General features: G+C 49.0%; 1 protein-coding gene across 4 annotated transcripts in view; it reads right to left on the bottom strand.

Moving 5' to 3' along the window:
* The window catches only part of ADPRM (ADP-ribose/CDP-alcohol diphosphatase, manganese dependent), a 291,610-nt gene that overhangs the window by 119,507 nt on the left and 144,239 nt on the right, over nt 1-27,864 (bottom strand). For 2 of the 4 annotated variants that reach the window (XR_007146841.1, XM_047832680.1), the window contains exon 6: nt 25,257-25,773. The exons of the other annotated variants lie outside the window; for them this stretch is intronic. The gene's annotated coding sequence lies outside the window, so the exon portion shown is untranslated. Of the gene's footprint in view, nt 1-25,256; nt 25,774-27,864 lie in introns of those variants that run through there. 4 annotated transcript variants of the gene reach the window in all.

Raw genomic sequence — 27,864 nt, 5'->3', positions numbered from 1 at the left:
TACTGAAGGATAAGTAAGAGAAGGTCAACCAGAGATAATTAGTTGGCTTATTATCCCCAGCAGAGGCTGGGAAGCTCATAAATGTGTAATGGAACCAATTCGGCATGGTTCTATGGTTTTTCTCTAATGCTGTCCAGCAGACTCAGAGTAGGGAGAGAGGAGGCAAGCAGGTGGGCCGACACAGCACTGGGGATGGAAGAGAGGCACAGCCTTGGAAGGACAACAAGAAGATGATGGAGATAAGGGCTTGGATGTGTATTCCCTTGCAGGGCTGAGTGATTAAACCTAGCCTGGAAGGGAGATGGGCAAGACCAAGAGACGTCTGACAGTCTGCAAAATCAGGCACCAAGTTTAGAGAGTGCACATTTGAGCAATAAGGCTTTGTCGTTGTCAAGGTGCTCCAGAGAAACAGAACCAAACCTTTGTAAATCTCACTTTAAGGAATTGACTCGTGATTGCAACTGTGGACAGCGAGAGGAGTCCCATGATCTGCTGTCTTCAAACTGGAGAGCTAAGAAAGCTAGTGGTGCTGGTCCAAGTCTGAAAGCCCGAGAACCAGGAGAGCCAATGTGGTAAGCCCCAGTCCAAGGGCAAGAGAAGACCAATGTCTCAGCTTAAGCAGTCAGGCAGAGAAAGATACTGGAGCATTCTGTTGCCTTTTGCATTCTGTCCAGGTCCTCAGTGGGTTGGATGATGCCCACCCACACTGGGACGGCCATCTGCCTTACCCAGGCCACCAATTCAAATGCTAATCTCTTCTGGAAACACCCTCACAGACAGAGATGATGTTTAACCAGATTCTGGGCATCCCATGGCCCAGTCAAGTTGGCACATAAAATTAACCATTACAAGCTTGATAATGGTAGCTGTTACTGCCCTGGCCATTATGCTGAGAGCTTCACACACAGGATTTCCTTCAGTCCTCCCTCCCTCACTTTACTGAGAAGTAACTGCACTTTGGACCTTCTCTGACTCCAAGACTCATGCTCCTAAAATCTGGCCCAATGGGGTTGTAGGGCTCGATTTCCGAGCAGATGGTTTTGTATGTTGAGCTCTCCCAAGTGAGGGGCAAGGTACAGGAGGCAGCAGTGGGTGCAGACTGCTGAAGTCAACAGAAGTAGAGTCATTGGCACTGAGGAGGTCAGAGCAATCTGTGACTGGAGCATTGGATAGTCCCACAACAAGGGTGTTGATGTTGTGCCAGGGGGCCAGGACTCAGAGACCTCAGAGATCACAAGGAAGCCTTAACTTTCCAGGAGAGCTTATGTGAAGAAGAACCAGCCCTAAGCCAATTGGAGGCAGGGGGTGGGTGGGGATTGTAAGGGCCGTAAGAACTCCAAAACATGGCAAGAGGCGGCACTTTGTACTATTTCCAGTTGGGTCAGGGGCCCCCAAGACCCAGTGATTCGGCAGAAGGACTCGTAAAACTCAAGAGAAGCCTTCATGCGCATGGTTATGGTTTATAGCAGTGAAAGGATACAGATTCAAGTTGGCAAAGGAAAATGGCACATAGGGCAGAGTCAAGGGGAGACCAGGTGTGGGTTTCCAGCTGCCCTCTCTCCATAGAGTAGCACAGACAAGACAAAATTCTCCCAGCAATGATGCTTAATAATGCATAGGAAGTGTGGTTTGCCAGGAAGCTTACCTGAGCCTTCGTGTCCAGGGTTTTTATCGGAGGTCAGTCACGTGGGCACAGAGCCTCCACAAGACTAACCTTAGCTGCTCATTCTCGGGACCCTCTAGAGGTGCAATGGATACAGCATGGCCCAGGGCTCCAGGTGAGCAAAAGCAGGCATTCACCATAAATTACATTATAGCCATAAACTATTTGGGGTGACCCAAGGCCCCAAATACACAAAGATGCTCTTATCAGGCAGAAGTCTCTGAGGGATTAGAAGGTTCCCATGATCAGAGGGCCAGTCCTTTCTTTCTAATGTGCAGGGTTTGAGTGTCCCAAGACCTCTGAGCTAACCCTTTATAGAACCCCATGCCAGAGACCTGAATTAAACAGACTTGTGGGGTGGCTGGGTGGCTCAGCTCAGTTAAACATCCAGGTCTTGGTTTCAGCTCAGGTCACGATCTCACGGTTCATGAGTTTGAGCCCCACATCGGGCTCTGCACTGACAGTGTGGAGCCTGCTTAAGGTTCTCTCTCTCTCTCTCTCTCTCTCTCTCTCTCTCTCTCTCTGCCCTTCCCCTGCTCTCTCTGTCTCTGACTCTCTCTCAAAACACACACACACACACACACACACACACACACACACACACACCAACGACAACAAAAAAACCAGACTTGTAATGCCTGAGACCCATTCTGGCCCTGAATACCACAGAGACCTCCAAGGACCAAAGATGTCCTAGTCACTTGAAGGTAAACTTTTCATTCAAAACTAGGATGTCATTCTTTGAGTTTGGGCCTTATAATGAGTCTCTGAGGCTAATCCAAGGATTTACACACTGTGGAGAGTCTATGCTGTCTCTGCTCAAGGCAGTTCAACTCTCCCAGGTCACATTACAAGAAGGAAAGCAAACGAATAAACAGACAACTCTAATGCCCAACTTTGGAAAGAGAGTTTGGAAGACGTCCCTGATACCCATTCGGCCACAGCACAGTAAGGACCGGAAGACTTCCTCTCTACACCACGCGTTGGAATCATGTTCCTGGGAGTTCCATGGCTTGAACCCTCCCACATCCAAACAACCAGGAAGCTGCTGGTGTGCTTTGGTCTAACTCTGCAGTGAGTTCACTGGACAGAACTGAGATTACCACCACCCTTTTGCACTTGGAGGGCACAATAAGCAACAGCCATTGCTTTCTCCTGGGTGCACAGGCTTGTAAAGAGTTGAAACACACACACACACACACACACACACACACACACACACACAGAGGGGAGGGAAGAGGCAGAGGGAGATTAGAGCAGATGGTTTTGTTAGCATAGCATTTCTATCACTCGCTTGCCTTCTGATATACCTTCTGAGTGGGGAAGAAAGTGAATGGGCCCTTTATACTCAGTCCTCTAGACCCTGGACAGCATGGGCTGTATCTATGGACATATGTCATGGTCACATGACTTTATGGATTCTACTTCTCTTCCTTCTACAGCCCACTCTAAGACCCACCAGTGCTTCCTATTTATTAATTGCAATGAGTAATTTTGGGGGTAAGAATAGTCTATTACGGAGGTAATCCATGAGAGTTTTTGCCTGGTTACTCCTTCATTCCCACCTCCCGTCAACCAACAGTGAGACTGTTCTGTTCCAACTGCTCCTGGGGAAGGTTGTTTACTGCTGCAGCAATCAAAAAGGAAAAGATAAATAAATATAGTCGTGCTCAGCTTTCACATTTCAAAATGAATGTTTGAACCCGTGGCTGAGGCAAAGTTTGAGAGAAAGGGACACTGGAGTGTTCCAAAGCAGAGCCCATAAAGACCCCGAGCATAAAGTTTACCTCCCAGAGAAGAATCCATGATCAATTAGAGCCAGTTTTTATGGCCACTCCAATTAGATTAAAGTCTCCTAAAGTGGAAAAAGGGCAGAAATAATGAGTGGTCCTGTGAGACATCTCCGTGTCCTATCCCTTTGGGGTCAAGTCGGTAGGGCTAGGGGAAAATCCCAAGGCCAAGAGGAGAAGGAATCATAGCTCACCTGCTGAGCGGAGCCTAGGAAAGTGAACAAGGCCTTAGGGTTCTCCACTTCCACGCCAACATGGAGCCATAGTGATCGAGACATTGACTCAGGGATCTTACCACATGGTGAGGTAAGAGGGTAAATGCTCTCCACTCAGTCTTTAACGCTGGTGGGCCCCAGTGTTTCCAGGTAAGCTTGTGGAGATAAGAGTGTCCTCTATGAACCAACCACCCGGGAGAAGATGAGGGCTCAGACATCCCAAAGGAGGCCAGCAAGTGCAAGCAGTGACAAACAGGCAGTCGTGATAGAGGCAAAGAGCATATGTGATGACCAAGAACCAGATGCAACTCTCAGAGCCTTGACAGACGGCGCTTGAGCATCTGAAAGCTAGACGCCATTGTGGAGAAGAGAGGAGGGGGGAACCGACTGAGAAACCCTTGAGTTGGTCGAGCTTTTCCTGACTTGGCTAAGATTAAGCTTCCCCTGCCAGGGGCATGGAGCTGGAGATAGAGATCAAAGCCAGTTTTGGCGAAGCAGAGAGCCTTCCCCGTGATTTTGCAAACCTGAGTTGGAAGTCTTTGAAACGGGCGCTCGCCGCATTTGAAGTTCCTGAAAGCTCAGAGATGGGAGGACGGGTACGTCAGTGGCGAAGCACTAGGAGCAGAAGCGGTGGACCATTTTTATGCTGGGTACAGGAATTCTAGGCTGTCAAAACTCAGGGCTGGGGCTGCCTGGTTCTGACCAGGGGACACGTGTAGAAGGCACTTGCCCCTGAAAACGTGAAGGGTGTGTGCTCAGGCCATTTTCTTTCTCCATCAGAAACGTGGACTATGCCATCCTGACCAGGTAACAGCTCTGGTGACCGTGCGTTTCAAAAGGGGGGGGGGGGCTATGTGGGCCACTTCCAGGTATGCAAAGTTGTCTCAGAGATGCAGACTGGGCCCCAAAATGGTGGGGTGTCTGGAACAATTCAAGGATCAAGTTCAGACTCCTTCGTACGGCAAACAAAGCCCTGAGAGGGACTCTGCTTCTGTGACCAGTCCCACTGGGACTTCCCAGCAGCAGTCTGGTCTCGATGAACACCGGCAGACTTCTAAACATGCTATATTGTCTTGCCTCTGGGCCTTTGCACAAGCTGCTCCCTCTGCCTGAATTGTCCTCCCCCTCCTTATTGGCCTGAGAACCCCTATTTGTTCTTCATGTCTCAATTTGAACTTGCTTCTTCCAGAAAGACTTCCTGCATCTCCCTAAAGTGGTTCTGTTGCCCTTTCCACGAACTCCCACGGCATCCTGAGTACACCCCGGTTGTAGTGCTTATCAAACTATATTTAATGTCTGTTTACTTATCTATGCCCTCCCCTAGACTGTCAGCTACTGGAGGGCAGAGGCTTTTCTTTGATCATTGTATCTCCAGAACGCAATGCAATGCCTTGCAGTTAAAAGGTGCTCAGTAAATACTTGTTACCTCAACACGGTTAATGACGAATGAGGAAGGAATAGCTTAGCTTTGGACTACTTTAGAAAACCCAGGCTGACTGGCCTGCCTCCCCTGGGGAAATGGCTTTAAAGAAATAGACATCAGAGTCAGAGAGTTGTGGCCAAAGAATTTTTCCTTGCATGTTCCCTGGGGGAAATCATTGTTTTGAGCAGTAATGGTGTAAACCTGGTTCTTGAAGGAAGAGAAATCTCCCGGGGCCGGTAGCTCAGCTAAGCCGATGAACGGCCACCCTCTCTCAAGACTGTCTGCACGCTGGTTCCATGAGGCAGAACGTCGGCCTCCCCCTCCCCACGACCACTGTTCTGAGTCTGGGCTTTTGGAGACTGCCAGACGTCCCCAGGGATTCCCATTCTGCTCAGGGCATCCCCAGGGTCTTTCCTTATGAATGCCCCGAACAGAAAGGCTCAGTGCAAACCCCTCAGTGAGAAGCTCTGTGCCAAGCACCTCTACATAGAGCATCGATTTCATCCTCGCAAAAACACTGTAAGAGAAAACTGTTACCTTCAGATTTATGGAGGTGAAAACTGAGGTTTGGGGAGGTTAAATAACTCACCCAAGATCCCAGCTAGTCAGGGCCTGAGTTGTTCTTGGAGGGGAAAAAAAAAATAACCTCTGTCATGAGACTGTTCAGTCTTTTTTTGCCCGGCTGTCGCAAAAAAAAAAAAAAAAAAAAAAAAGCAATATTCCACTACCTGTTTCCGAAGTGACAAAACACACACACACACACACACACACACACACCATGAACAGTCCAGTAGGTGATAATTGGTGTTGCTACAACATGAAAGAGTAAAGGGAACTGTGAAATTCTCCACTATCCTGGGAAGGAATAGGGCATTCTTCGACTTTGATAACCACCGTCTTCTCAAACGTATTAAGCAATAGTTTCCCATGCTTCTCATTTAAGTTTAAAATTTCCAGGAAGAGCAGAAATGTGTCAATTAGTTAGGACTTTGCTCTTTCTTTCTTTCTTTCTTTCTTTCTTTCTTCTTCTTTTTTTTTTTTAGAGATTATGTAAGTTGTTTACTCTCACAAACAGCCAGAAGGAGTCCAAGAGCTGTTTGGTGGCCGGAACATCAATATTCCGTGTAGTCATTGATCGTTCACAAATTACTTTACACTCTGCGCATGCCCTCAGATGCCCCTCTACTTAGGTTGGGTGGCTTAAGTTTTAAATGCCAATGCCCATAAAAAAAAGCACAGACCCATAATACAAATGTTAGAGTCACAAGAGGCATACAAGGAGGGGTCTCTGGTGACTCAGAGAGCTTGTGTTCTGTCTGCAGGGGGTGTCATAACTCACCTCCCCACTAACAGTTGCCATGTAGGATCCCGGAGTCAGTGTGGCTGAGCCTTCTGATCTCCCCCCAAAAGCCGTAAGTCTGGGATTTTACATAAAATGTCCTGACTTACTAAGACAGTACGGGAGCCAAACAGCATATGCCTGTGGGTAACTTTCCATCCAGTCCACGACCCCTGGATTACTGTCTGCAACAGCGTTGTCTCCCAGGACCCAGGTCCTCCTCGATGAGCTCATCGGAGCTCATCAGCATAGCCCATAACCCAAGAGCAGACGGCCACAGCGGGTAAGGATGGGCAGCCACGGGGGAACGGCAGCAGACGGCTTCGTGTCTCACAAAATCTTGAGCACTGAGCCAAAGAGAAAAGACACTGTCTGTCCCATCAGAAAACTACAGGGCTCAACAAGTCCTTCTGGTTTCGATTTTAACACTGTTGGTGTTTCTGCAGCAGTAGCTCCCGTCTGCCCAGGCAACGTGAGACCCAGCTTTGGGAACATCGCATGACACCTTTCATCTCGGCTCTGGGTGAGGTGAGCGACAAGGACAACTATTTACGAGCACGACCATCACAGGTACAGAGGGGTACCGGGATGTGCCTGGTACAATTCACAAGGAATCTGACCAAGGGATTAGACAGATTTCCGAAAGGGCGGCGTGAGGTGTCAGAAGAGGCCCGGCTGATGGGAAAGCTCATGACAGTGTGTTCATCTCCAGAAGCTTCTTTCAGGGGCCCCCGGGGGGCTTGGGTCATGATCTCGCGGTTCGTGAGTTCAAGCCCTCCGTCGGGCTCTGTGCTGACAGCTCGGAGCCTGGAGCCTGCTTCCCATTCTGTGTCTCCCTCTCTCTGCCCCTCCTCTGCTCGTGCACTCTCTCTCTCTCTCTCTCTCTCTCTCTCTCTCTCTCTCAAAAATAAATAAACATTAAAAAAAAAAAGAAGTGTCTCTCATTTCTTTAGCAAGGATGGAGGGGAGGCTCTCCTGGTCCCAGGCACCATGCTAGACAGTAGGCATATAGCTGCGAATCACACCCACCACGTCCATTGGCAGAAGCGACGAGGAAGCAAGATGGCCCTTCGCCCAGCCTTGCCCACCCAGCCGCAGACCTGAAGGAAATCACAGGGCTCCCTGCCCCCTAGCCAACACTGCCCCTCCTTCCCTCCAGCCTGAGACTCAACAGGACTGATTCCATGTGGCTCTTCACCTCTGCTCACGGCTGCGTAAGAAGCCTTAAGACCCCCTCAACTCGTCTCTCATCGCCCCTCAGGCTCTGTCCACCATCTAACCTGGTTACCCCTAACTATCCAAATCCTCCCGTTGGGCCCTCTGGAACCCATGGCCCGTCATCGGCAAAATCCCTATATCTTCGGTCGCATCTCCCTTCGCCTTTCGGTCCTCGCAGAACGAGGAACCCAGCAGGAGTAGAATATTAATTTCAAAAATAATATTATTAGCAGAAACCAATATGCACACTTGCCATGTTCTAGGCACGGCTCCAAGGACTGTGCCTATATTGATTCCATTAATCTTCACAAGAACCCCATAATTAAGCCCATTATTACCCCCGTTTTCTGATGACGAAACTGAAGCCCGGAAAGTTTCGTCAATTAGCCTAAGTTCACGGAGTTAATGAGCAGTGGCACAGGAATGCCAGATTGGAATCGAGGCAGTCGGACTTCAAAGGTTGTGTGTGTCACCACTGTAATAAATTGCATCACAGAAGGTTCTCTGGCCAAAGAGAAGACAACTCCAGGAAGGGGCAACATGGACCACATCAGGGAGGAGGCCAGATCTGTATGGGTCTAGAACCTGCCCTTAAAAAAGAAAAAATCTCAAAGCTCTACCTATGGACATAGCTTCCTCCGCTGTCCTCTGAAGAAGTAGCTTTTTTTTTTTTCATTCCCATACCCCTGGTTCCACTGGGTCTGGTGGTAGGGTAGGGATCCTCCTGGCTCTTTATTAATCTCCCACACCTCTGCCCCTGATGCTGTAACACTCCTGGTTCGGAAGGTCATGCTGCCGACTGAACCCCCTGGTTAGGGAACGATCTCTAGAGCCCTGAGTCATTCCCTCACTCCTACAAGAGCTGAGCACCTGACTTGTCTCCTTCTCCAATGCTATTTTAGTTCGGGTTCTCAGTGATTTCACTTTTCATAGAGAAAACCCCGCAGTGCTGTGCACTCACAGGTCCAGGACCACCTCTAACTCATCCTAACTCATCCTAACTCAGCCCAGTCCCTCCCGCGGCCATGCCCTAGACCTCTTCCTACAGGTAACTTACTCTGCCATTACCTTACCTCTGAGGATCCTACGTTCTAATCACTACCGTTCATCTTTAGTTTGCCAGTTCCAAAAGTTATGGACCCCTCCATAACCTAAATACAGCGATGGTTACCACCTTTTTACTGTCCCTCAATTCCTTTATAGCCTTGCTTTTCTTTTGACCATGCTTATATGCGATATGTATTATTATCACTACTACTCCCCAGCATAGGCTCCGAATATTTCTTCCTCTATCCCTAACGCACACCCGGGAAAAACACAACCCCCATTAAATCTCACTTCCTTGACCATTCTGAGCCTTCATCCAAGCAATTCAACTTGGGGGGAGAAAAATACACAAGCGTTCTGACTGGCTTTCTTCAAATGCATGACGACCAACCTCAACAGTCCCAAATGTTATCTACGATCCTACCACATGTCCTGACTCATTCAATTCATCGACTCTCCTGCCCGGTGTAATTCTGAGGAAATCTGATCAGAGAACTAAACAATTGTTTTATAAGTTCTCTTTCCTGTTCCTCACTCTCAGCTGAGAAGATGGAAGCAATCAGAAGAGAATTCCACAGGCTCCCACCAACACATCTTCCAGCCTCGGAACATCTGGCCCATATACTCTGCCTTTCCACCCACTACCATAGAATAACCAAAATAACCTGTCTACACCCAATGCCTCTGCTTGAACCTGTATCTTCATTCTCTTTTTCAACACCAAAGTCATTGGCCAATCACTCTCTTCCACACATCATCACATTTTCTCTCTCTCCTTGATCATTCCCATCAGATAAGGGGAAAAAAGAGCCTTCCTGACCCTTCATTCCCCTCCTGCTCCAACCCTGTTTCTCTGCTCCTTTTCTTTGGAACCAAATCTTCCCAGAGTGATTTCCCCATCGCTCCACCAAAACAGTTCTTATCCAGATCATCAGTACCTTCTGGGCTGCCGAATCCCATGGTCAATTCTCAGTCCACATCTTACTTAATCCCAGAAACATTTAACAAACTTTGCCCCTCCTTTCTTTCTGAAACTCTCCCCTGATTTGCATCCAGAACGCTTTCTTTATTCTCTAGATTCCCTTTTACATGACTGACGACTGCTTCTTGGTCTTCTTTCCTGGTCCCAACTCATATCCTAGACTTCTAAACTTTGGAGGGACCCAGACTCAGGACCCAGACTCAGCTCTCAGCTTTCTTCTATCTATCTGTCATCCTATTTAGAGACCTCATCCAGTCTCCTGGGACTAAAACTCATTTACAGTGATGGCTTCCAATTTTCTATTTCCAGCTAGACCTCTCCCCGAACTTCCAGAAAACTCAACTTTGCAGAACTCCACTTTGCATCTCAGTGAGGTTTCTAATAGACATTTCAAAATCTATTACGTGAACAAAATCCAATTCCTGATTCACCGTCCAGCACACATGCATGCATGCCCATGAGTGCATGCCCCCCCCCACACACACACGCACATGCACACATCTCTCCACAACCTTCAGTAACTGGTACCTCAAATCTCCCACCTAAAAGCCTTGGAGTCATTCTTGCCTCCTCCCCCTCATTCCCAACACTCAAACAACAAACCCTGTAGACTCTTGGGAAAGGCAGTTTCATGCACACCATCTTTCCACCCCCACTTGGCTGCATAAGAATGGGTTTGGGGCCAGGAACGCTTCCTTACCAAGACATTAAAGAGTCCACACAGCTTATCATCTCATGTGGGAAGATCTTTCCCTGTTTCAGGCACAATGAGTGTTCCATTTTCTGCCTAAGCAGGGGTGTCAATGACCCTCACACATGCCCCCAGCTGGTAGTATTTCAGACTCCACAGGGGAAGGGTTGAGGTCCTTCCACTGCAGCAGTAGAGGGGTGTGTGGGGGCCAGTCGCCCTGTGACGGCCGTCGGGGGGAACCTGCTTGCCATGAGAGACTGATCCACACTATTGGAGCTGATCTTGCTCTGTCTCTTCTCTACATAAGTAAAGCATCATCCTACCCCAGCACCAGACTGTGCTGTAGCTTCTCAACTCACTCAGAGTAACGGCCAGGGCCACCTGCTACTTTTATGATTTCGTCTTCCACCACTCCAGAACTGGACCATTCTGCATCAGCCACATCGGTCCCCCTGCTATTTCTTGAACAACCCAAGCACTCTCCAGCCTCAAGGCCTTTGTGGTTGCCATTCTCTCTCCCCCAAACCCCATTCCTCCAGCTATCCTGATGACACGGTCCCTCACTTCCTTCAGATACCTTCTTGAATGACACCCAACCACCATATTAAGCAGTAGTAATACCATTTATTCCCTCCCCTGGAATGACAATGGAAGTTCTATGAGGCAGAATGCATCTACAGAGCTAAGAACAGTGCCTGGAACATGTGTAGGTGTGCTGTAGTTATTTGTGGTATGAATGATCCCTGCCCTCCAGGAGCTTACACTCCACTGGGGAGACAAACATTGAGCAACTGATGATATATAATCCATTACCTTGTCGATACGTGCTGTGAAGGGTAAGGACAGAATGAATTAATGTTGTACAACTAGTGTGTTTAAGGTTCTGAGGTAAGAAGGAACATGGCTACTAGACCCTAAGTTATGTGAACTGCTTAAGGGTCAGATTTACGCTCTACGTAGCTCGGGGTGGGGGTGGGCATATGATGTAGTCATGCCCAAATTAATTTGTCCTAGGAATTTTCATATTCTCAAGTATTCACTTTCTCAAATAGCTTTGCCTCTGCTTTTATCTACATGTGAGGCAACCTCGGGGTAGATGGTGAAGGGCAGGGGAGATCTTGTGTGTCCAACCCGTTAGTGGAACAGCACTTTTCATTTGCCCCAGTACAACCATGTCTCCCCCAGACTGAGGAAGGATTAGACAGGAAAGTTTCCAGCATCCTGTCTAATCTTCCCTGTCGGCTTGAAGTTGCAAGGAGACGCATGGGAAAGGAGAAATGGTCCCATGCCATTTGATACTATCAAATTTCAAGAGTAGAAAGTATGTACCTTGTGCAGTACAGCACATAGTGAGAGCTTGATCAAGGATGAATGGATGGATGGATGGGATGGATAAATAGATCAATGAGTAGATGGATAGCAAATTGGGAAAATGTCAGATGGTCTGCCTCTTTCTTTCTCTACTTCCTGAAGTTCCTTGCCTTGCCCTATGGAACCAGAAGGAAAATTCAGGAAGGACCCGTGTTAGCCTGGGGATTAGGCTATTCCTATTCCCATACCTTGGAGTTAGAACACGAGGGAAAAGAATTTTCCACAAACACCCTCATGAACAAGTTTCATTCAGCTTCTTAGACCACAGTGGTTGGGACATCATCTTGGATAGACTTCCCTTGGAAGTCTGAGCTCGGAACTGGCTCATTATGCCACTGGTCATCACCACCACCTTGATGACATAGTGCTTATGATGCATTTACTCTACGCAGACAGGTGGATGTGTATGTAATACAGATCATCTCATTTAGTTCAGTGTCACCTTCCTCCTGCCTTATAAGTATTTGTTACCTCTGTTTACAGACTGGGAAACAGAGACCCACAGAAAAAAGCAACGTGCCCAAGGTCACAGCTAAAAATTGACAGAACCAAGATTCAACCCCAAATCTGACCTTTATTCACTCCAAACCACCATATTATCGTCCCAACAAGCACCACCTCTGTGCCTGATAACGTGTGCCATGCATTAAACACATTATCTCAAGTGATTTCGTTCTCTTGTCAACTCTCAGCCACTTTTTCCAGATGAAAAAACTGAGTCTTGGGGAGGTATTTATAAATCACCTGCTCAAGGTCATTGTACAAGCGAATAGCACAGGTGGACCTCACCCAGGGCTATCTGCAATGTCAAAGTTCCTCATTTTATGAAAGAAAAAGAAGAAAAAAAAACCCCACAAAGTGAAATGGCGAAGGTCAGTATAACTAATTACTGAGATAGGCGGGGCTTGACTCAAAGTTGGCAACTTCTCAAGGGCGCCATATGCCCTCTAAGCAGTGTGTTCTGTGTCCAGTCCCCTCACCCCTGCACCTTGAGTGCGTAGCAGGTACAGAACAGCTGGGGCTGAGCCAGCTTCCCAGTGTGCAACCAACCCTTTGATCATTCTCTCCCCAAGACTGGGTGCAAGCCACGCAGACATGGAGGCAGAAAAGGGCAGGCAGAGGGGATTCTGTTCTGCTTCTGGATCATGCCTCCCCCCCAACAAGGTTGCAAGACGGAAGCAACGGAAAGGCAGCATCCATCCGCACAGCACTTGACCCAGCTGTCATCTGTTGGCCTGGGGGATGGAGTGTAAAATATCTGCTGGGCGTGCACCTCATTTATCTTGTTCTCTGTGCCCCAGAGTGTGCTGTTTACTTTCTCACTGGAGGTGCAATTATTTAACGAGGTGCAGAAGCCTGGGGAAGATTGCACATTTTAATCAAAGCACCAAATGAGCGCGTCTCGATGACTTTACAAAATGTATCTGAGGCGAATTTTGCACAGCAATGTCTGAGTCTCAGGTAATTAAGTGAACGGGAAATAAGTTCCCAAGGGGTGTAAACAAACACACCAAGTCAGTCTCATTTCGCTGTTGTGCTGAGTGGGGAAAATGGATTTCTGAGTGGACTGCAACCCAGGGTTCCTTCCTCCAATGTCAAGTTGGGCTTTGTGGGGTGGGGAGGCCAGGGGCTGAGCTGTGGGGCCATGGCGCCTCCTGCAGGTTGGAAGGAAGAATCAACCCTTGGAGAGCGCCTTGTCAAATGCCCAGAGGGCTAAATAACAAAACCACTAATATAACCGCTAAATAACAAAACCAATAATAATAATAACAATAATAATAATAATGGTGATAGCTGACATGCATGAGTGTACGTGCTGGGCACTATGCTTCATTCTCTTACTAAACTCTCCCAAGGACCTCAGGGAGACACTACTCTTATCCCCAGCTTAGAGGAGAGAAAACAGAGGCGGAGAGAATTGTAGAAGCCGGCCCCAAGTTACACAGACAGAGAGTGTCGTAGAGTGGCTCTCGGACACAAAACGCCCACACGCGCCATCCAGCTGAGGGTGGTGGGCCAGTCCGGGGCTCCACAGTCTCTGGGTGGCCGAAGCCCTCCCTGGGTCCCTGCTTCCAAACCTGCTGTATCTGGGACCACACCGCTCCCAACGACGAACCCAATCTTTTTTCTCAGTTCCTACAAAAGCACTGACAAAGCCAACCAACAAGGCCAGACCACACCAAATGCAGGATGCATTTGTCACCCCGTCGTAAACGCTGGGTTCACAAAACAGAGAGCACGTCCCAGCAATATCCCGACAAACACTTATTTGACATTTTCTGCAACGGCCCGGAGACTTTTTTTTAAATGGCTTTCTTACTCTTTTCTCCTATGTGGGTCTCAGCTGTGATTTACCGCCCGAGATTTTATCTCCTCCCTTATCCCATGCTCTTCTACTCTTTTTCTCTCTCCTTCCATGTGAGGAGAAAACAAACAATTCATTGCATTGGACAGCCATGCCTTTGGGGTCTCACCTCCTGCCCTGAGCAGCATATCAAGATATTTTCCTGGACACAGGCAATTTCCTCCTCTGAGAGGGATTCTAGAGCTAGCTGCGAAGAAAATTCATTAGTCACTTGGTGACACCAATAAAGATGAGGTCTCTGCTTGCATTTTTTTAAGCCCACATATATGTTTATTCGTGTAGCGTATGGCTTCTATATGATGATCCACACTGGGACCCAGGGGGGTCAAGTGTATTCATGTATTCTGTGTCTTCCCAAGCGTATCCTTCCTTGGCCTCCACCCCTAAGGTCTCGTAATGACGCACACCTTACTCTGGCTGAGGCTGAGGGCTGTCCGTCCACCTGACTTCAAGCCCTGTGCCAAGACTCCCTCAGACGGTGCACACAGTAAAATCTCCTTGTGGGTAGGAGCCTTGTTTGGTTCAATTCCGTATCCCCCGAATCTAGCATAGGGTCAGCATACAGAAGGCACTTATTCATTCATGCACTCACTCACGCATTCCTTCAACAGACATTTGTTCAGTACCTACTATGCTCCAGATTTCCTCCGTGGCTTTAAAGACGTAAGACTTAGGGGCTCCTGGGTGGCTCATTCAGTTGAGCGTGCGACTCTTGATTTCAGCTCAGGTCATGATCCCAGGGTCGTTGGGATTGAGCCCTGTGTCAGGCTCCACACTCAGCGCGGAACCTACTTAGAATTCTCTCTCTGTCTCTCTCTCTCTGTCTCACTATGCCTCTCTCCCCCACTCACACACACTCTCTCTCTTTCTAAAATTTTTTTAAAAAAAGTTTTTTTTTTCAAGATGTAAGAATTTAGCAGATGTAGACCCTGCATTCAAGAATGAATGGGTATTGGAGGTTCTTGAAATCTGGGGGATATGGGTCACACTGAAAAATACGGTGAGAGCCTTAGAGCATCTTTCCAGAAACTACACACAACTCTAGCATACAGTCCTCGGGAGACCGCAGCAATGGCCCCAGTTTTTGACTTGTTTCTGCATCATGCCCTTGGCCGTGCGGCCTGCCAAGACCTGCCCGCGCCATCTCGCTCTGAGCTAACTAGTGTGCGGACCTTGCTTTGTCAGTGGGACATTAGTGGGAGTGGCGCAGGCTGACGCTTGAAATGGGCTTGCACTTGGGGGCTTCAGATCTGGTGTTTCCACTGCTTCCGTGAGGAAGACAGACCCGGGCTGGCTGTCTGGTCCAGAAGGGAAACAAGAAACGTGGGCCACAGAGCCCAGCTGCCCCAGGAAAAAGGCCAACCTAGATCAGCCAACAGCCAGGTATTCGGAGATTTAAACAAGCCTGATAAGATAAGCAGAACCCTTGGAAGAAACCCACCTGAGTCCAGACGCACAAGTAATAGTCACTTACGGTGGGACGCCACGGAGGTGTCGTGGACGTGTGGATCTACTATTGTTTTGTGGCAGTTGGTAAATAACTGCAAATGTGAGGGGCTCTGTGGATGGCCCAAGCGTCTGTAGATCCCAGATGGAGGACCCTTAGTCTCCTAGGGGACACAGTGTAGGACGCAGGAATAACAGCCTGGAGTCTTAAGCACTACGGCGAGGTGAATCTGGCTGTTTCAGGACCACCCAAGGGTTCCAGGAAAGGGAATAAGGACAAAAAGCCGTGGGAGCAGAGAACACACGACCAGTCAGTCGTTTGGGTGGGACTACGAACAGGTCAGCTAAAGCTCTTCAAATACCGAGAGAGGAGTTCGGGGCACTTGGCAATTTTTGAAGATGCTGAGAGAATAAAAGATGAAGGCGTGCTAAAAAAAAAAGGGGTACAAAATAGTGGTAGAATTGAAGTATTGCTCATGGAACAAAAAAGCACAGCTCTGACACCAGGAGAAACGTAACGACCCTACATACAGCCTGATTTGGAGGTAACATCAAATGCCTGAACGAGTGTGGGGCCCAATGGCCCTCCTGTCCTCCCGCCCAACTTCACCTGAAATACAGGGAGGAAGGCAGAGGGGGTGTTGGCAAGAGTTGAGGCTCCACGGTTCCCTGTTCAACGGAAAGAAAATGAAGCCACTGCCTTTCAGATGTCACCAAGAAGATGCTCTCCAGCTCCGCGAGGGTCTTTTCAAAAGGCCCCCTCGTGGGCATAAACTGGAACCCCCAACTGCAGGGCTCAGCGCCTGGGCCCCCAGCTGGGCCATCTCGGTCACCAAGAGACTCCCAGCCATCTGGCCAGCCCCTCAGAGTTGGCCCACCTGGCTCACTCTCGCACCGCGAGGTATGGAGGTATGATGATGGGGTCGCAGCGCCACCTTGTGGCCACTCCTGAGAAGCCATATTCTTCACCTCTGGGATTTGCGAGCCCTCGGTGGGAATGGGGGTGTGCGTGGGGGGGGGGGGGGGTCTTCGCTTGTGGAAGCAAATGCTAGGGACAGACAGGATTTACAGTTGCTATATGATAGATCTATTAGAGTCAACTTAAAGCACCTGGCCCAGAGCCTGGCGCATGAAATGCTCGGCGCGTAGGAACTGCCATTAATAATATCATTATCATCGCCATGAATACCGTAGAAATAGTTGCGTCTCTTTAAAATTAATTGGGCCGTGGGAAAATGAAATTTTTGAAGGTAATTAAGAATCCATTCCCCCTTTAATTTCATTCAATAAACACGCACTAAATGTTTAATATATGCCCGCGCTGTGCCGCGTAACTGGGACAGCGTGAAGAAGGCATAAAAATGGCTGAGAGGTGGTCCCGGCTGTAACGCATTCCCAGTCTGCAGGAGAGACGGGCGTGCAAACAGGCAGCTCTCGCGTGCTAAACGCAGGCACAGCCAGGGTGCTGGCTACGGAAGCGTGCAAGTAGCAATGATTCATTTAGACACCGGTGGCTTGCCTTAACTCGGAATAGAATCGCGGTCCACAGCGTGATCCTGCACGGTCTGGCCCCGGCTGCCTCTGTCCAGGGCTCCCGGGATTCTCTCCAGAACCTGGGAGAGCCTCTGACCTTGAATGGGTGACGGGTCACTCCGTGGAGTTGCAGAATAGACAGGTCGGCGAGGGACGGGAGCACTTTTTCTGGAGTCAAGGTTCAAGCTGCGTGGCGCTGGGCAAGTTACTCAACCTCTCTGTGTCTTACTGCCCTCGTGGGAGCAAAGGAGGCTGTTAAACAACACCTGCCTGGCGGGGCTGTTGTGACGATTGAATGAGTTTATACAGGGCACTTAAAACTCTCCGTGGTTTTCCTCTTTTACTCCTCACGAGATCTGGGTCCAATTCTGTGGGCTTTGGGGCACTTTTCATTGTTAACGTTTGGCCCAACCCCATTTAAAGCTTTACTCATGAGGCGCTTGGGTGGCTCAGGTGGTTAAGCATCTGACTGTTGATTTCAGCGCAGGTCATGATCTCATGGTTCTTGAGATCGAGCCCTGTGTTGGGCTCTGTGCTGATAGTGTGGAGCCTATTGGGATTCTCTCTCTCTCCCTCTCTCTCTCTTTCAAAATAAATAACTAAATAACTAGGAACTGGGCGGGGGAAAGAGGAGTATCTGGTCAACTCCTTCTTTCTTCCCTCCTTGAATTTTCTCCTCCATCATCCTGTGTAACTCTAAATCCTAAAGAGGGCTCTCACTGGCCAGCGGCCTGGCCGCAAGAACAGAAGGAAAGAAGATTCCGCTCGTGTCACTGACTTTTAACCCTGGATGTGGTGTGGCGGAAGGAAAGGGAATGTGCCGGAATCTTCCTCATGCTGTGGCCTCTGTGACGGGAGGATCTTGGCACAGGAGCGTTCCCAGCTACCCCGGAAAGGCTCACCCCGTCCCCTCCCGACGCCTTCCCATGGAATGTCTCTGAAAGCGAGCTGTGCGGTCCTTTAGCCTTGGTTCACATCCCACCTCCTTCTCCAGGTTACTTCCTGCCCCGCGGCCTGAGACCATGGGATCCGCTCTGGCAGAGGTCACTCATCTATCACCCCTGCGGTATCGGTCCTAGATACAGTGCCTGGCACGTGTGGGTCTTCGTGGTATTTGTCGTATTTTTCCCTTCTCCAGAACAGGAAACAGATGGCATTCATATCTGTGACCACTGTCAGAGGTCCTTAAACAGAGCAATGAAGGGGACGCATGCGTCTTCCAAAAGGCACGTCAAGCGTCTTCCGGGGGGAGGAGGGACACGTCCCTGCTTAGGGCCTTGGTGCTCAGAGAGGCTCCTTGCCGGCTCTCTTGATAAACAGGCCTCGAAAAGTATGTTGGGGGGAAAATTCATCTCTTTGTGCCTTAATGAAGCAAAGCAAACTATGGGGGGTTATTAACACGAGACTTTTCCTGTCTCAGAGTTCCAGCTGAGGCCCCAAAGACGCAAATAGTGGGTGCCAAGTAGACCCACGCTGAGGTGCTGGGCCACACGTGCGGCCCCAGCAAAGGCACTGCTCAGATCTACTTGTGCTTCCGTCAGCCCATCAGTCTTCTCCAGGCTCTGCAGGACGAAGTCAAGGTTCACTTGTCGGGGGTGAGGGGATGAGAAGTGATGGGGTCTCTGAAGAGAGGCGTTGATATTCTGGGTGCGCTGCTCTCCACACATGGGCCAGACCAAGGAGGAAGAGCCTTCACAGCAGCCACCACCTTAAGACAGACAAAGGGCACAGGCTCTGGAAGAACTACTCAGGACACCAGATACAAGCTGGTCCTGAAGGCTGGCCAAGAGCGGGCCTCTTGGCTGAAAGAGTCTACAGTCAAGAGGCTAGTGGGGCACCCTGGGTGGCTCAGTGGGTTGAGCATCTGATTCTTGACTTCTGCTCAGGTCACGATCTTGAGGTTCATGAGATCGGACCCCATATCGGGGATGCCTGGGATTCTCTCTCTCCCTCTTGCATGTGCTTCTCCCTCCAAAAAATGAAAAATACGTACAAAATTTTAAAAAATTAAAAAAAAAAAAGAGGCTATGACCCAATAAAGAGGGCCCATCCATTGAGGGTGAGATAGAGAGCCTGTGACCAGTGAGTGGTCCAAATGGAAGCCTGGAGGAGGGAGATAGCCATGAACCTTCTCTTAAAAAAAAAAATTTAAGGGGCGCCTGGGTGGCGCAGTTGGTTAAGCGTCCGACTTCAGCCAGGTCACGATCTCGCGGTCTGTGAGTTCGAGCCCCGCGTCGGGCTCTGGGCTGATGGCTCAGAGCCTGGAGCCTGTTTCCGATTCTGTGTCTCCCTCTCTCTCTGCCCCTCCCCCGTTCATGTTCTGCCTCTCTCTCTGGTCCCAAAAATGAATAAACTTTGAAAAAAAAAATTAAAAAAAAAATTTTAATGTTTATTTCTGAGAGAGAGAGAGAGAGAAAGAGAGAAAGAGAGAGACAGAGAGACAGAGAGACAGAGCATGTGCAGGGGAGGGGCAGAGAAAGAAGGAGACACAGAATCCGAAGCAGGCTCCAGGCTCCGAGCTGTCAGCCCAGAGCCCCACTCAGGGCCAGAACCCACAAACCGCAAGATCGTGACCTGAGCTGAAGTCGGACGCCCAACCGACTGAGCCACCCAGGCACCCCATCGCCTCCACACTCAAGATAATGAACGTATCCATCACCCCCTTCTGCTCCTTTGGAAGCCATCCCTCCCATCCTCCCGACTTCCCTACAGAAGGAAAGGCAATCACTGATCTGCTTTCTGTCACTATGAATTGGTTTGTCTTTTCAAGTATTTTATAGAAACGGAATCATACAGTATGCACTCTCTTTATTTTGTCTGCCTTCTTTCCCTCAGCATAATTATTTTTAGATTCATCCGTGTGGCTTGTTGCTTGTGTATATCAATTGCTCACTCCTTTTTACGGTGGAGTGTCCTCCGGCGTATGAATGGCCCACAATCTGTGTCTTCGTTCATCTATTTAGGTTGTAGGTTGCAGAAATCTAACTATCTTCTGCTCCATTATTTTTAGAAATATCCTGTTGTCAGGTGTATGGCTTTTATAATCAGGGTATAAGCAAATTTTTGTTTTTAAATGAAAAGAAAGAAAAGAAGCTCAGCCATGAGGGCTTTCTGGCTGGGGTGGTGATCTCAGCAGATGGGTTGGGTTAGGGAGAGTGCCATCAGGCACAGAAACGTGTAGACAGAAGTGATTCATAAGCATCCGGCTGTGGTGGCTTCACCAGCTTTAGGGGGCTGCAGTGAGGGGGGGGATTGCTGAGGAACTCTACAAAGTGCCACGGGGAGAACACCATCTGTGCACACTTAAAACATCCTGTTGCAACAGTCCTGAGAGACCTATTCTGTTCTTCCTCTCCTCCCCGCCTCTGGCTCCCATACTGGAAGCTCCTACATTGCCTGCTTGGGGGTCGGTGGAGGTGAGGCGGGAATGAGAGATGGAGCGATCACAAGGCTTTCCCCCAGTGCTGATTTCTGGACCCGAAATAGGTCAAAGTGATGGAAGGAAAGTCTGGTGTTTATGTATTAGCCTAGACTGGGTTTTCTATGACCTGAAACTAACCAAATAACTTTTTTTTGTCCTTACTGCTGTCTAAGAGTGACCAGAAAGCTATGGCACTGACCCGAAGTGTTATCCAGGGGCAGAGAGCAGGTAAAAATGGAAAGACGTGAGAAAGAGGGAAGCTGTTTTCTGCTTGAGTCTAGCTCATTCAATAAACCGGTCACCAAATTCTGATTGAACGGCACCAGGAAGCCACAATTTCTTCCAGGAAGATCAACACGTGGGCATACACACACATGCTCAGACCCTTAAAGGGAAACTCGCTTTGCTGGAAGCCATCTCTTGAGACCCTCAAGGACTCAACAAAAGGCCATGGGCAAAGCTTCTTTGAATCTACTCTTATGACTGCGCATTCTGTGGAAGTTCAAGACTGTGCAGAACGTGGGAAAGGGTTCAGGTCATCCCCCACTGCTCACTTCCAAAGCTGGAATGGGCAAAGGGGATGCAAGGAACAGTCTTAGACTGGACTCGATTATGCACAAAATAGACCCTTGGTCTATGGTAGAATGGAAGATCCATACTCGGTCATCATCCCCATCTGGTGAGTCCCTGTTGATGCACATGACAATCAGAACTACATTTATGGAGCTTTTTAAAAAATTTTTTTTAATGTTTATTTTTGAGACAGAGAGAGACAGAGTATGAGCAGGGGAGGGGCAGAGAGAGAGGGAGACACAGAATCCGAAGCAGGCTCCAGGTTCTGAGCTGTCGGCACAGAGCCCAACATGGGGCTTGAACCCACGAACTGTGAGATCGTGACCTGAGCTGAAGTCGGACGCTCAGCCGACTGAGCCACCCAGGCGCCCCTACATTTGTTGAGTCTTGTCAACAATCTTTGCAACAGCCCTGTGAGAGGGCCCATTTTACAGATGGGGAAGCTGGTGCTCAGAAATGTTAAATTACGTGCCCGAGGTCCCACAGACAGAAACCAACAGGGATGGAATCAAACCCAGGAGTGTCTGACTCCAAATCCCAGAATCTTTCCACCATATAACACTTGCCACCGCGAGCTGTCATGGAGTGAGATGGGGAGTGTGGTTAGTGTCAAATTTTGAAATGCTGTCTCTTCTGAAATGCCAGATGGTCGTCACCAAGAGGAAAGGCCAGCAGCCTGTCTTCCACAATGTCTCATAAACAGGTGTTACTTACCTTGGGGAATTTACCACCAACCTGAGTCTGATCTCTGATCCTGGGATACAACAATCTGAAGAGGGATTCACCGCTCAGCAGAGACACTCAAACCTAGCACAGAACACGGATGTATAAAACCCAAATGCCAATTCCTTCATTCCTGGTAAGAAATTATTGACATTGAAGACCTAAAAACTTCAATTCCGTGGACTTAGTTCATCCTCACCTCACAGGTAAACTCCCAAAGCAGCCAAATCACAACCTGAAAGTTTCTGGAGAGCCTGGAATCAGAACAAGGGGAATTTAATAATCTGCTGCTTAAGGCATCCAGCTGAGATTGCCGGATGTTTCCATTTCACAAGATGCCTGGCCCTGCCAATGGGACCAGGGATATTTAAAGTGTGTGGGCTCCACTGTCGGCCCGCATGGAACCAGCACTCTTCCAGACTCCCTCTTCGTAGGCTGGACCCTGCCATCATCTGGTGCTTTCATTTCTTTTCACTTTCAGTGAGAACCAGTCCTTCCGTCGATGGATACATCCTTTCTTTATGGTAATGCATTCGTCTGGCGACCATGGAGGCTTGTCCACCTGGGAACTGTGCCTCTCCTTCAGCTGACTTTGCATATCTTTTCTGGGATCCACTGTGTTAGCCCACAGCTTCGCTCCCAAAGGGCAGTCTTACTTCCTTCATTTGCAAATCTGGAAAGGCAGGTGTCTGCTCTACTCGAGGAAGGATCACGGAGGGACAGGTGGGGACTGTCTCTGTCCATGAAGGATTTTCCATTCTGGAATGTTAGGCTCTTAAGACACAGAGCTCGTTTGAATTAAAGCACATATAACCATTGGGTGCAAAGGACCCACAAAGGAAGGATGAGTCTGAACTCCCAAATGCTTCATAAGGGTTTGGGTCTATGCGAGGGGCTTCCAATTGGCATGGCAATCCCATGAAGTAGCATTTAGTGCTCCCGTGTTACAGATGAGAGAATGGAAACTGACACAACTTTTCCTAGTTTCAGGAAAGCTGGGATTTCCACACCGGCCTGTCTGAATCTGAGATTCCACCCAGAACTCAAGAGTCCAAAAAAAAAAAGTAAAAATGTGTGTGGTGATGTTTTGTGAGCTGCCATTGAGGCTACATGGGTAACTGTGTCTAAAACTGGAAAAGGAAAGGAAGGCTTGAAAGGGACCAAACTTCCCAATTAGCAGACTGCTTTTTCAGCTAAAACAAGAGTAACTTTCTAGAATGTTTTTGTCCAGAGTCTCTGATATCTGAACTGGTGGCATTTCCATAAGGGCATCCTTTAAATTCAGCCAGGTTGAGTCTTCCTACTATAAACCGGCATAGCACCTCCTTCGCTTAACTCCATCCTGAATGACTAGGGTGATGAGGTCAAAAGCTTCCAAGTTCCTCCAAACGTGAAAGAAAAAAACTGTCCCCATGAGAAGCCCATGACTATAGTTATAGCCAGGCACAGAGGTTACCCACGCTTGTAGACAGCAAATCCTTCAAAGAAATAATAAGCTGCTCAAAGGGACAGGGACAAAGCTTGTTCTAGGTCAGGGCCAGGAAGCAGTCCATTGGGAATTCTCCAATACCCCCCACCCCTCAGTCCCTGAAGATGTGTCCTGACAGCTCTGGCGTGGTGGCCCCAAACATATCCCATACTTGGCTCTCTGACCCTTGTCGTTTTAGGTTGCAAGAAAAGAAAGACGGAAAGGAACGCTGGGGGAGTTGACACTCCCAGAGATAAAAAGACCCAATAAATGGTGGTGAGAGGGGCAGGGGGGAGAAGCAAGAGAAGCTTATGGGTTGCCATCACGGCACAATGCTTCATTCAGATGCCTGGCACCAGGTCACTTCTGCAGCCAAGACTCACTGAGAGCTCCCTCTCTTAGAAGAATTCCTAGGATATTCAGTTTGTGTTTCCGGGCCATGATAGGGAAGGAAAGAGGAAGGGGAAGAGAAGAAAACAGGTGTGGATCAAGTTTTTGAAAAAAACATTTGATTTCATTTAATCCCCCAAACAATACTATTATCATCTGCATTCTCTGGAGGAGGAGACTGCGGGGAACAGGAGTGAAATATATACCCAAGTCCTAGACGTCGAAAGATGGAGCTCGGCCCCGGATGACTGGAAAGTCCATTTCCTTCCACTGAGATATGCATTTAGGTCTTAAGGTACCAAACAGAGAAGGGAAACTTCCAAGTTTACTGATTTAACCCTGAATTTTCCTAAGCCACGTGAATGTTTAAAGAATGCTGTACGTCGATATTTCGTCCACTCTCCCACTCTTCGGTCAAGCTACATGAGGTGGGCAGAATGATGGGCCCCCCAGTGATGCCCGTGCCCTAATCCCTAGAACCTGTGAATTGTTAGGGTTACATGGAAAAGGGGAGTTAAGGTGACAGATGGAATTGAGGTTGCTAGCCAGCCGGCCTTAAGATGAGGACAGTAGCCCGAATTATCCAGGTGGCCCAATGTAATCAGCAGAGGACTAAGAGTGACAGCTGGACAGAGTCAGAAAAAGAGGTGTGAGAGCAGACCGGGAGCAGAAAGCAACTGTGCTGCTGGTCTGAAGATGGAGGAGGGGGCCATGTGACAGAGAATGTGGACAGGGAGAGATAATGGAAAAGGGCAAGGAAGTGGATTTCCCTCTGGAACCACCAGAAGGAATGCAATCCAGCTGACCTCTTGATTTCACGGCAGTGAGACCAAGGTCGGACTTCCCACCTACAGAACTGCAAGGAAAAAAATGTATACTGTTTTAGGCCACTAAGTCTGTGTTAATTTTTTTCCCAGCAGCAACAGAAAATCAATATGGCGCATGAAAACCAATATGGCGCATTATGCAACGAGGTGCTAGCTTTCGTGGTGCAGGAGAGCAGTGGAAGGCCATGAATCTTACAAGCAGAAAGAGGCTCAAATCCCTGCCTGACCATGTCCACCTGAGATAGCCTGATTCGTTCATCTCACCCACAGCAGGATGACCTTGCCAAAGCAAATGAAAATGGCCAAGTCTTCTGGCTAAAATTCCACCTCAGTTAGGATGGTTTAGTTGCATGGACCTATCCCTGCCCACTGAGGCTAGGTTAAAAAGGAAGGCTATTTAGAAGCAGAGGTAGGCTCGCAGAACCAGAAAAATCAGTAGATCTCTCTCTGTCTCTGTCTCTGTCTCTGTCTCTGTCTCTCTCTCTGCCCCAGCCCTCTCCACTTTTCCATGCATCATATTTATTCTCTTTTGGCAGGCATATCTTTGCTTCATCCTCTGTTTGCGGGAGGCTTCAGCACGGCCATCCCAAGAGTGTGGCCTCTGTCCCAGTGACCTTCCAAACTTCCAGCTTGGTGCTCCCCACAGCCAAGTGATTCAGTCTCCCCATCCCTGCTCCATATGGTCAGGGCAGCAGGGAAAATGATAAGCTCAGCTCTAATCTGGTGTTTACTCCTGACTCTATCAGTCATGGTCGGCGTGGAGGGGGCTGGGAGTAAGTGCATTCACTACAAAGGCCTGCCACATCTGGGGCTGCGGGTTGGGCAGCATCTTTAAGAAGGCATCGGGGATCGGGGAGGAGATGATTGGCATCTTCAGGACATTTACGCACTCTAGGGATGGCCTTATCTTTAGAAGCAGAAATGTGGCACTTCTGCTGGCTGAACCCCCATTTGCCTGTGTGACAACATTTTCCGTTCCTCCATTCGGTGATTGACGTTCTCTCTTTAAACATGTTAATGTATTCAGCCAAGTTACATTCAGATGTTGCGGTCTGGGAACCGTTCTGTATATTTCTGGTGACTTTGCATCCAGCATAGTTTAACTCTCAAAGGCAAACAATGGCTGCCCTGATTCTTGACGGAAGGGGCCACCTCACTGTGGCCCCCAAGTTCTGATGATTACAATAATCAATCATTAAGTATGAATCACTTGCAGATCAGGAAAATGAGGTTTAGAGAGTTAAGATGATTTATGCAAGACCCCCCTAGCGTTGCAGAATGCTTTGATCTAAAAAGAAGAAAATAAACCCAACAGTTATTTTCACTTATTGCAAAGTAATGCCAGTCACTCTATATTTGCTATTTCAAATCTTCGTGCTAGCCCTTCTAGGGAAAGTCCCTCAGTTTTAGGAGCATGTGACTTGAAAGTCCAGGCCTGTCCCCAAGAGTCTCACCCATACCCTTAAATCCTTTTTTTAATGTTTATTTATTTATTTTGAGAGAGAAGAGAGACAGAGAGAGTGCTCTGTCAGCACAGAGCCCAACACGGGGCTTGATTCCATGAACCATGAGATCATGACCTGAGCTGAAACCGAGTTAGATGCTTAACATACTGAGCTATGCAGGTGCCCCTTTGTCCCTAAATTCTTTTTTTAAAATGTTTATTTATTTTTGAGAGAGAGAGAGAGAGAGAGAGAGAGAGACAGAGCCCGAGTGGGGGAGGGACAGAGAGAGAGGGAGACAGAATTGGAAGCAGGCTCCAGGCTCTGAGCTGTCAGCACAGAGCCAGATGCGGGGCTTGAACTCACAGCCTAAGAGATCATGACCTGAGCCAAAGTCAGAAGCTCAACCAACTAAGCCAGCCAGGCGTCTGGTCTGTTCCTAAATTCTTAAGGAGTGAGTGCATTAGATGAGATCCTCCCGGGGGCATCGTTCCAAGCTCACCTGAGACACCAGCTCCTGTGCAAAACCTTTCCTGGCTATCCCTGCAGACTTAGCTCTTCCTTCTCCAGAGTCCCACCAGCCACCAGTTCATTCACAGACATTTACTGGTCCCGTCCACGTGCCGGACCTCGCACTGGTGATGGAAAGTACAGCTGGATGACTGACTGGATGCAATGGATGTGGCCCCTGCCTCAGAGCTGACGTGCGGTAGGGGAGGGAGGCTGTAGGAAGTGGTTCATGCACCTGCAGGGGGGCAGAGGCTGAGCCCAGAAGGTCAGACAGCTGGCTTCCTGAGAAGCCAGCAGTCGCCGCCGTGAGGCCTGAAGCAAGGACACAGCACTAGCAGGTGGGGAGGCCACCGGGGGGCATTCCAGGAAGGAGCGTGGCGGGGTGGGGACACAAGAGAGGAAGGCACACACCCAAGAACTGGAGGTTTTCTGGAGTGACTGGAGCAGGGGGAGCAAAGGGGAATGAGGCCAGAAGAAGGCTGCGAGCCTTTGGGCTGGCCCAGGAGTTGGGGTGTGTCCTAAAGTCAAGGGGAGTTTGGGGGTGGGGAGCATTAACATGACAATGTCACGGTGTGACCTAAAACCATTTGGCTGGAGGAACAGAAATGGGTTCAAGGCAGCTTGAGAGGGTGATGCACTTTCCAGACAACAGGCCCAAAATGGCATCGCTTAGGCTAAGGCCACGTCGCCAAACCGAGACTTGACTTAATTACAATCTCAGCTCTCCCAGAAATGGAACCTCAAAGCAGTCAATCAGCTGTCACCAGGTCCGCACGACTGCGGTGATGTGCCCGGTAGGCCCCGACTGTCCCCTAAAAGGAGTGACCCTGCAGTTAACAGCCCATGGTTTGCTTTCTCTGTTTCTCCAAAATCAGGCCAGACGACAACCACCTTACAGCCCTCAGGTTATAGATTAGAGTCCTAGCCCTACAGAGAGTCACCAAGGGCTCCTGGTTAGTTCCCATCCCTGGAGAAAGAATTCAACAGAGCCAGCTAGGGTCAGAGCGTTCACCCCTAACCCCGGCTGGGGGCCAGGTACGCAAAGTGCAGGATCTCATGATACAAGTGAGGGTTCCAGGAGATGGGGCGGGTGACTCCTGGGCTCAGCAGACCTCGAATGGCAGCTATTATAGACCTAATTGGATCCCAAACTTTTATCATCACAGATCGCCACGTCTGCCCTGCAGAGGTGTGACCGTGATGCTGGAGACACCAAAAAGTTACCCCATCCACGTAAGAGAAGGTGAGGACTGATTGAGGCTGGTGACTGTGGGACTGGGGAAATGCTGGGAAGGTAACGAAAGAATAGGAGTAACAAAACTTGACTTACAGGACATGAGGTACAAGGGAGAGGCATGCCAGGTGATTGTCAGGTTCACGGTGGACAGTAATGCCATTTATAAAACACGGCGGACATCGGGACAGAC

This window comes from Prionailurus viverrinus, chromosome E1 (assembly GCF_022837055.1).
Source record: "Prionailurus viverrinus isolate Anna chromosome E1, UM_Priviv_1.0, whole genome shotgun sequence".
Lineage (NCBI taxonomy): Eukaryota > Metazoa > Chordata > Mammalia > Carnivora > Felidae > Prionailurus > Prionailurus viverrinus.
This window is presented reverse-complemented; position numbering and strand designations above follow the sequence as displayed.